We start from the raw sequence: 9,519 nt of genomic DNA, 5'->3' as shown, positions 1-9,519 counted from the left end.
TTGCTGATACAGCAAAGCTCAGATGAGGGACCATTTTCAGGAATACCACCTGATGCAGGGTGGGGGAACAGCTCTAGGGATGCTAAGAAAATCTCAGATGGGATGTCTTAAGGACATCCCAGGACTGACTGTCAATTTATTTCTGTCTACTCTCCTTGAGGACAGTTGTTTCCATCTATTAGCAGAGGCAGCCATAACTGCAAAGCTGGTGGAGACCACCCATGTTTTCAGCTGTCTTCATCTGACTCCGAAGAACACAATGCTTGAGTAGAGCCCAGATATGCACAAAAATAAAGCTTAAGAAATTGTTACTTAAGATGGGAGGAGAATTTTATTCATACTACCAATGACATCTGTTTATAAAGACTTTTCTGTTCCATGTAAATGTATATGAATCACTCACACCACAAATGTGAAACACTCTTAAAAGTAAAAAGCTTTGGAGAAACTAATAGATTATTACTTTCAACCTGATCAGATTGCTACTCCCCCAGTTCCTAGCTATACTGCTTTATAGCTTTGGCAGAAAAATTGATCTCTGTGCCCGATACAAAACAGAAAACACAAATTAAAAGTTAACAGAAATGAGAAGTAACTGAGTAGTGCTGAACAGCTAGTAATACAGCACCAACCAGAGACTACTTCTACTCCTTCAGAGATGCTTTAGGAAAATATTTCTTTTCCTGTTTTGGAGCTCAGGAAAGCCTCAGTGCCCAGGGGAGAGTCCCAGGTGCCTCATTCAACATAAAACATGAGCAACTCTACTAAAATCCTGGACCCTGTGATTAGAGAATAGGAACTCTGCCATCTGCTTCACCCAAAAAAACTGGGAGTGTGGGATCAAATGTGGCTTGTTGAAGCAGAAACTACCTGCATTCTGCTGGCCCTTCAGCACCTGTCACTTCTCAGCCTCCCTTTTCTTTACATAAAGTCGGAGAAGAAGGGGAAAGGAATTACAACCACAAAGATTCCTCTAAAAGATTAAGTTTCCCTGGATCTTAACCAAAGTCATATTGATAAGGAAAAGTGCGCATCACAGTCTCTTCTCTCAGTGTTTGAAGGTGCTATCGCTTTTTCCTTCCACCTCTTGTAGATAACCATTTAAATTCAGATTTCCTTAGGAGATACAATTCTGCACCTTTTTAAAAGCCTGGTTGTATCTACAGCTGCCTTTCTGCAGAGACACATCGAAGAATCAAATCATATAAGCTGCTGTAAAGCTAAGGAAGAAATATGAACAATCTGGTCCAAAAGATACTTTAGAGTTTAGAAGAAAATATTTTAAAACCCAACCAAAGAAAAACCACAACAGACCATTCAACATGCAAAGCTTCCATGCGAGAGTGCTGTGAGAGACAGACACATTTTGAAGACCTCCTGTGGACGTTACCTCAAATCTCTTCCAATACTTGTGCAGCCATCTCAGGTCCCTAACAAAAGACTAGTCAAAGGTATCTGTCAAGATGGTCAGGATGTTCCAAAATAAGTGTAACATGGGCAACTTGAATTGCCTGCTGACAAAGCTCGTCTCTTTCCCTGTTGGCAACAGTGGTAATTAAGGGAGCCCAGTTCCCCAGCTAAGATGAATGCAGAAGGCTACATGACCTAACTACCCTCACATCTCCGCTGCTTCTCCAATAGCCCCCTCTCTCCTACCTAGGTTGAGGACCTGCCTGTGTGAGGAAGATCCCTACGGGATAAACTGACTGAAGTATCTCCAGCTTGAGTTCATCTTGCACCTCTCCAACACCCCTTCCTATTGCAGACCTGTTGATTTTGCTTTTCCTTTCAAATATATAATGAGAAGTTACCAGTCAGAAGTGCAGCAACAACATACCTACCCCTACATGCAAACCACCTGAAGGGTAATGAGCGTGTTACTGCAACAGTATAAGGCATTATTCCTAAAATTGCTTGCCAGGATTTCTGGCTTATAGCTGTTTTCATGCAGATTCATCCATTCTGTGTTCTTCAGCAGAATGAAATTACAGTGGCAATTTTTCAATACCGTGTAATGAACTCTCAGACTTTCAAGATAATCTAGATGTGGTTTGGAGCTAACTATTAAGCAGACATTCTCTGGTGCCATACTTTCACATAAGCTTGTTCAACAAGTAACTCCAACAATTAATTAAGGCTTGTCAAAATCACGTACTGAGAGGATGGCCCAAAGCATTTTTTTTCCCATGCTATTTTCATGTTTTACATTTATTGCTGCTCAAAGAGAAATTCAAGTATCTCATTATTTATTTCTGAACAGATGAGATCATGACGCACTGCTGCTCATTAAATATCCATTCTTGTTCTCCCATCGACTTCCATTAGGCCTCATTTCTAGATTTAATGATTTCTTAGTGCCCTTAATGGTCTCCAGCTAAGACCAAGCTCATTGGTTTTTTTAGTGCACTCATTGGTCAACTTGCCTTGCCACCCAGACTCTGCCTCAGCTAAATACTCGCAACATTGACCAAAACATCTCTCTCCCGAATGAAGTTAAATTCTACTTGAAAAAGCAATTCAGCATAATTAACCTCTTGGTTCTATTCTTTTTGAATGCATATGATAAAGTGGTGTCCCTCCATTGGGCCTCTGGAACAATAAACTTGTAGAAAGCAGCCAGTAACTGTATGGTAAGATCTGTTTTCACAAACCTCAATTTTGCCTCACAAATGAAACATCTACGTTACAACTAAATGCCAGGAGCAGCAGATGTAAACCTAATTTATAAAAACCAACAGCAATAAATAAAGCATGCCTTAGCGATTGCTAATGCTATGCACTTTGTCTAGAATGCTGCTATTTAGTTAACATGACAGACTCACTTCTGAACAAGAAAGAGAAATACCTCGTGGTAGACTGAGAGATTAATAAAACGAGATAAATAAAAGTGGTTACATTAAGGAGTAAGGCCTTGGTGCACAGGGAGCAGATGTTTTCCCCTGGTGCATAGGCTTCATAGATTTAACAGAAAGGAGCAGGCAGAAGAGGGAGAATTAGTAAAACAAGGGCAATGAAATGACATGCCTACAAACATAAGGATAGATGCCAGTAGTTGCACATCAGGGATTACATGACAGAAACTGCAAGCATGCGTGATGCAGAATCCGTGAGTGGGCTGCAAGGAGATGCTGCGTCTGGTTACACCCATACTCCATCCCTAATTCAGGGACATGGAAGAGACAAAACTGGAAGTGAAATCTAGCTACTCTGTTGAACAGACCATGTACTCAACTTTACACACAATTCTGGTTTGTCCTGAAGCATTTGCTTGCAATGCAACAGCTTTCTAGATCTTCATGGTACTTTTAAGGCGTATTACCTCCTCCCAACTACTGAACAGGTATTCACACATTATGCTACTTCATTTAAAATGAATACTCATTAACTAACTTTCTTGTAGGTGCAGGTGATATTTATGTGAGATTGTTTTGCAGTGCAGAGTAAAAACAGTTTTTTCATGACAGTGAATTTCATTCCATAATGAAACTAGTGGGAGTTAGGACCTTCACTTCCATAGGTACAGTTCTGCACTCTAAATCATAAAAATTGTGCTCCTTGCTGCTTACTTAGGAAGTAAACAATTTCTTCTCTGCATCAAGCTAAAAATATCACATGTAAAAAAAAAAAAAAAAAGAAAACCAAAGACTAAAAAAAAAGCAAAAAACGTAAGCATTTTGTTTGCATTCTTTGAGAATAGCCAGATCCCCTGTTTATTTTTGTGGTGAAAGCAAATGCAAAGCAAATGGGGTCAAAGCCTACTGTTAACAAAGTTCAGTATATGGCAATCTTTTCTTAGTGATATATAAAGTGGAGAAATTGTCTTACTTTGTTTTAATAGGATTAAGTTCACTAGACATTATAGTTTCCATTTTTCATCCCCTATAGACTTTTGAACCCAGAATTGATTTATCAACAGATTCTACCCACAAGCTCAAAACAAAACTTGAGTGATGAACTCAGGCTCTACAAAGTCACTCATTTTTAACATTGCCATTGGACAGAATTTATTTTTACTTCTTTTCCCCATATACTTAAGAGAAATATGGCATAAAGCAAATAAAACAGCGTATTTTAGCATAAATGAAAGCCATAAAATACCTTATTATCATGATTTTGTCTGAGAGGTTTTATTAGCATGCAACACAAGCCAGACACAAAATCAATTCATTAGGCAAATGCATCTCCAAGAACCTTCTGGCAGGGCATATCTTTTAAAGTGGAAAATCCTTCCCACTGATGCAAGTAGAGAGCACGTTAATGCATTGCGTCATTCTAAATTGGATCTTGCACTTAATGCTGTTGAAGGCAGCTCCTCCAGACCTATAGGACTAAAGTCATTAACAGACTTCTGGGCATGCTGAAGAAAAAAAAATAGACCCAAACAGGATTTTTTCATGGAACATTAAAAGTTTATCAGAGGTATTTATTTTTTGACAAAATGCATACATTTACCTTGGTTATTATAACCAGTACAGAACAGCAGAAGTGAGTACAAACCTCTAACCCAAGGGGAAGATAAATGCATACACCTCCCCTGTGCATGCAGCATTTGACCCATTTCTGCCCATGCGGCAGAAGCCGCTTCACAAGGCCACATTGCAGCCAGCAATGCTCAGTGAAGCAAGCCTAGCAGAAGATGGAGGTATGCACCAATCCACCTGGTCTCTCCCTCTCTCCTCCCTCTTGGGCTTGTGCACCTAGGCAGGTCTCATCACGGCTGATGCAAAATTTAAAATGCTGGTGTCCGTGATGCTATGGTACCCAGCACCTCCAGGTCCAATGGGAGATGATCCCCTCAGTAACTAGCAAGGCAAGTTTGGCCCTAGGGTGGAGGAGGTGACACTAAATCTTGCCTCATGTTAAGGGAGGAGTGGGCCAGCCACCGCAGGCATGGCTCTTCTACTCTTCTTCTCCAAAGGCCCCTGTGGGACAGACACACGCCACTGGTGTCATATGCAAAATTTTTTGAGACAAACTCTCTGTAAGCTCCTCTGCAGAAGGAAGACAGCAGAGGAAATGTCTATCTTTATTAAAAGACATCTGCAAACCTGTCTTTGAGGCTATTAGTCTTGAACACTAAGGAGAAAGTGAACTGGTGGTGCCCACTAGATGGAAGCTGAAAGATGCTTCCACCCAAAAACTATAAATGCACAGAAAATATGTGTAATTCCATGTTAGTAAATGCTTTAACTACCACAAAACCATCCACCAAGGTAATATAAAAAAAAACCTACAAATGTGAAAAACACAACTGAGTTGCACAGAGTGAATCTTTTTGCAGGTACTTATGTTTCTGGCTAGTTTTTTTACACACAGAAAAAGACCTTTAAAACTCAAAAACAAATATCATTCATACATGGTACAGACACCTAACAGCTTTCTGCTATGCCAACTCTCTTGACATTACAGCTGTTACTGGGGGGAGGAAGAAAAAGGGAAAAGGGGAAGCATTGAAGCAAATTCTCACTGCTGGTATGTATGCTTTACAACTTGCTTACTATTTCACATTTATACTGAAAAAAATGTGTAGGAGCTCTAGTAGGGCATAAGCAATCTAAAAGGTTTTATCAAAGACTGACACCTGTGTCTGTAATGGAGCACAACCAAAGAAGCCATGACACAACAATTAGAGAAAGAAACATAGAAACAAATCAAGATCTAGTAGATACTGTAGGTATACATATATATAAACATCTAGATTTAAAGCTTAATTTATCATGAACAGAAAAATTAATACATATGCTCTCCAGCCACAAGCTCTTGACTGACTTTGGACGAGAATAAAGCTAAAGGGGATTTTTACAAGTCTTCTAAAGAAGGAAACCAAATACATGGTGAGTAAGACTGGAGAAGTATTTAGGTGTCTGTATACACATGTACACACCCCTAGAGTTACCAAAACATACACCTAGAACAGCATAAGTGTAATGTCTAGTAGCATCATTCTCATGGAAGAAAACACTATTCTCACATGCCACAGCCATATACTGCTCCACTGTAGTCCATTTTGATGACTGGACATACCATAATCTTATCTGACATAGGAATTTTAAATGGATAAAACTTCTTTTAGGTTTATACTCCTGGCCCTTCTTCTTTATTGTATCTTCATTTCCCGAAGTCCAGTAAGGTTCCTACAATTTAACAAAATCAGCTAACTTTGGGCTTAGCATCCTCAGCTGTATGACAGAGGGGGTCATACAGAAATATTGCTGATTGCAACAACCTTTTCTGATTTGGACCTTAATAGTATTAGTCTAAGCCCTGCAGAGTCACCTTTGCTCAGGAAACAATGCCTGTTTTGTTTTGCTTCCTCAGGCATACAAGAAAAATTAAACTTCAGGCACTGTTTATCTGGTTGCTGAATGCAGGTAGAGCATAGTTTTTTACACAGCAACCCTCTTCCCTCTTTCCAGTCTGATAATTATGGGCTTTCCTATTCTGATTCAGCTGCCTACAGCCTCGAGATTTTGCAGGCTAGGTACATGTGGCAGTTTTAGTAAACCTCTGGGAACCTGCAAGTCTTAGACACAGGGACCAAAAAATCTAGGGGGAAAAGAAAAAGAAGAAAACAAAAGAAGGGAGAAAAGGTAGGAAAAAAGGAAAAAGGAAAGCCTTTGCCCTGGTGCATTCTATTTTCTTAACATTATTCTCAGAGCAATAAATTCCTCTCAATATATTCTCTTCAGTGATGCAATGTATATGTATATATATATATATATGCATGTGGTGGGGTCATAATAGGAGAATTGTGTTGCCTACGTCATTATTCTATTTTAATTCTGATTATTAACGGACTAAATGCTTCATGATATATATTTTTTTCAAATATAATTACTTGCGAAATAAGAATGGGGGAGTGTGGGGAGGCAATAGCAGAGGATCAGGCATGCTTCGGGTAGCTTCTCACGCCTGCAACTGTCATACTGAGACACAGAAGGGCAAAAAGGAAAAGTACCACACTTCAGTCCTTCTGATTTGCTTAACGGCTCATCTTTCATTTGTTCAACCCTTAAAGATAAATAACTGGCCTAATTTTGACAACCTATCTTTACCAAGATAAGAGTGAAAAACAAACCTGGAAAGATGAGGGAAGTCTATGATGGTCAGGAGCTTCCTCTAAGCGCTGACTTCCCTGTTCCATCTGCCTTCAGACACAGTCATATTAAGCCCATGAATACTCGTCTTCAGAGAAACTCAATTTACTTCAGAGGATCTTTGCTAGGGCAAAAAAAGTCCTACAGTCCCACTCAGACCAGAAGAAACATAAGGAAGGCTGATGCTCCAAGGGCAACAGGCAGCACATGGGCTGCAGGCTGCAAGAAATGTATAATGAGGTGAAGTTTTCCCTAAGGAATTCCCACAGAAGCACAGGACTGTGCAAGGTCCTTGGAAGGTCCTGTCATCTGGGGAGAGTTTAATCATCTATCATAATGGGCATCAAGATTTTAACTAATATATTGGATAAAACACCAAGCTTATCTTGGTTTTTTGACAGTTTATTCTTCATTGCCTGTATTTTAACCTCAACAATTCTAGGCATTTCTACATTATTTAAGTAAATGCACCCATTAAGGTTTTAAAATTAGCATTTATATTTGCTTCAATGTCTCATGTAAAGTGTTTGGTAGATTATTTCACTGAAGTAACATAAGCAAAACCACTTTTTTCCTGGATATTCTCTTTTATTCCAAACTGGTAGATTACCTGTAAAATACCCATGTAACATGCCATACATATATTTTGTCTGTCTGAAAAGTAATTTTTAATCAAGACTTCCACTTTATGGGGAGATTTGACTTACCAGAGAGTCTGTTCAGGAGCTGATTGGGGTTTTTTTTTAAGAAGAAAAAAAATTACCAGGACAAAAGTAACTGAAAGCTGAATGGGAAAGCCTGGAACTATCATTATGAAAACTCCTCCTTCATTAGCTAGCTACAAAACAAACAATAATTCAGCAGCATTTTCACATTAAAGGTGACAACAAAAGCACAACCGAAGGCTTTGCCTTCATCATAATTAGTTTTGTTTTGTAAGATAACATAACATAGTTTTTGCAAGTCTCATTCCACTCCATTATAAAAGGCAACTCAGCCAGAAGAAATTGCTTATTACACTGAACTCAAACGGTTGGATGACAGAAGCTGAAACAATTAGAAAGTATTAAAAAAAGCAGTAACACTTACTTTATGGAAATGGTGGGGGGGGGGAGTCCTGGTTAATTCACAGGTGTAATTTATAAATAATTCTGTTGATTGTCCTTAATGTGCACTGGAAAGTGCACTTGGATGTGCAAGATAATTAGCACATTTGGTTTTTATATGAAAAGTTTAGAGGTGATGAATCAATCTCAATGTAACCACAGATCTTTTACTAAAGTCAAGGAAAGCTATGGAGAATTCAGGCTTAAGTAATGTTTGTGAGGGAAGTATCAGCAGAAAAAATGGGGAAATCCATACAGAGACACACTGGTAGAAGACTGCTAAGACAAGCAAGATACATAATATCACAGAGTGATGGGAAAAATTAGGTTCTTTTGTCATACATGGTCTAGAAGTTTGTTTACATACATGGTCAGTAGGATAGACTCATTGAGGAACGGTTCAAAGACAGTCACGTTTCTTCTTTATGAGAGGAGCAGTAAATACAAGGAGAGCTGAGGAGCAAATCCTCTCTTAATACAATTAATGTCCCTCTTGACAGCAGAGCTTCTTTTGAGAACTGGGTACTGGTCTTCGAACTATAACTCCTGGAAGAATTATTATTCTGTATGCTGTGGGAAGTCCTCAACCCCAGTGTTAGGTATATCCTATACTCTGTAGGACTGCCTTCTCCTTCGAAGTCCTATTCAGCAGAGAGAAATAGCATATTTAAGCATATTGTGAACATGTTTATGACCCTCAAAACTGTAGGATAACTGAAAGCAAAACATTATTTATAGGTGTCTAAAATGTAATTTGAGAGATAGGCAACAGATCAAGCCAACAATTATGCATATTTGATAATGATTGTGATTGGTGTATCCAGCAAAGGCTAAGAAGTTATGCAATTAATGTTCTAGTAACTTTATTAATTTTCTAGCTTGGGTGGATATCCATATACTTATCAAATATGTATTCAATTTACTATGAATTAAGCTACCTCTCTCTAGAGGGGTAACTCGAGCGGTAGAAAGGACTGGGAGGCCAGGCAGTGCAGAGACGAGGCCACAGCACAAGTGTGAACAACTGTCTGGACCCAGGCAGCACTGCATCCTTATGTTAGCCAAGCACAGGGTTAATGCATGACATCTGGGAAGGAAATAAGGGATATGCATCCTTTTCTGAAGGAATTTGCATGGAGCACCACTCTAGCTCCGACTCCGAAGATGTCCCTCTTGCTTTCCTAATTCACTCTGAATTTACAGCTCCTTCACCTTGGCTCAATATGGCTGAGGAGCTTTTGCTGGCCATTATCTCTGATCTTGTCTGCACTTGCAGCGAGCCCTTCTGTCTATCTTCCTCTGCACAGGCAGCTCCT

The sequence above is a fragment of the Pezoporus flaviventris genome, unplaced genomic scaffold (genome assembly GCF_033815535.1).
Source record: "Pezoporus flaviventris isolate CSIRO_AGI_PZ_B2104156 unplaced genomic scaffold, CSIRO_AGI_Pfla_v1 ptg000001l, whole genome shotgun sequence".
Classification (NCBI taxonomy): Eukaryota; Metazoa; Chordata; class Aves; order Psittaciformes; family Psittacidae; genus Pezoporus; species Pezoporus flaviventris.
Note: the sequence above shows the minus strand (reverse complement) of the source record.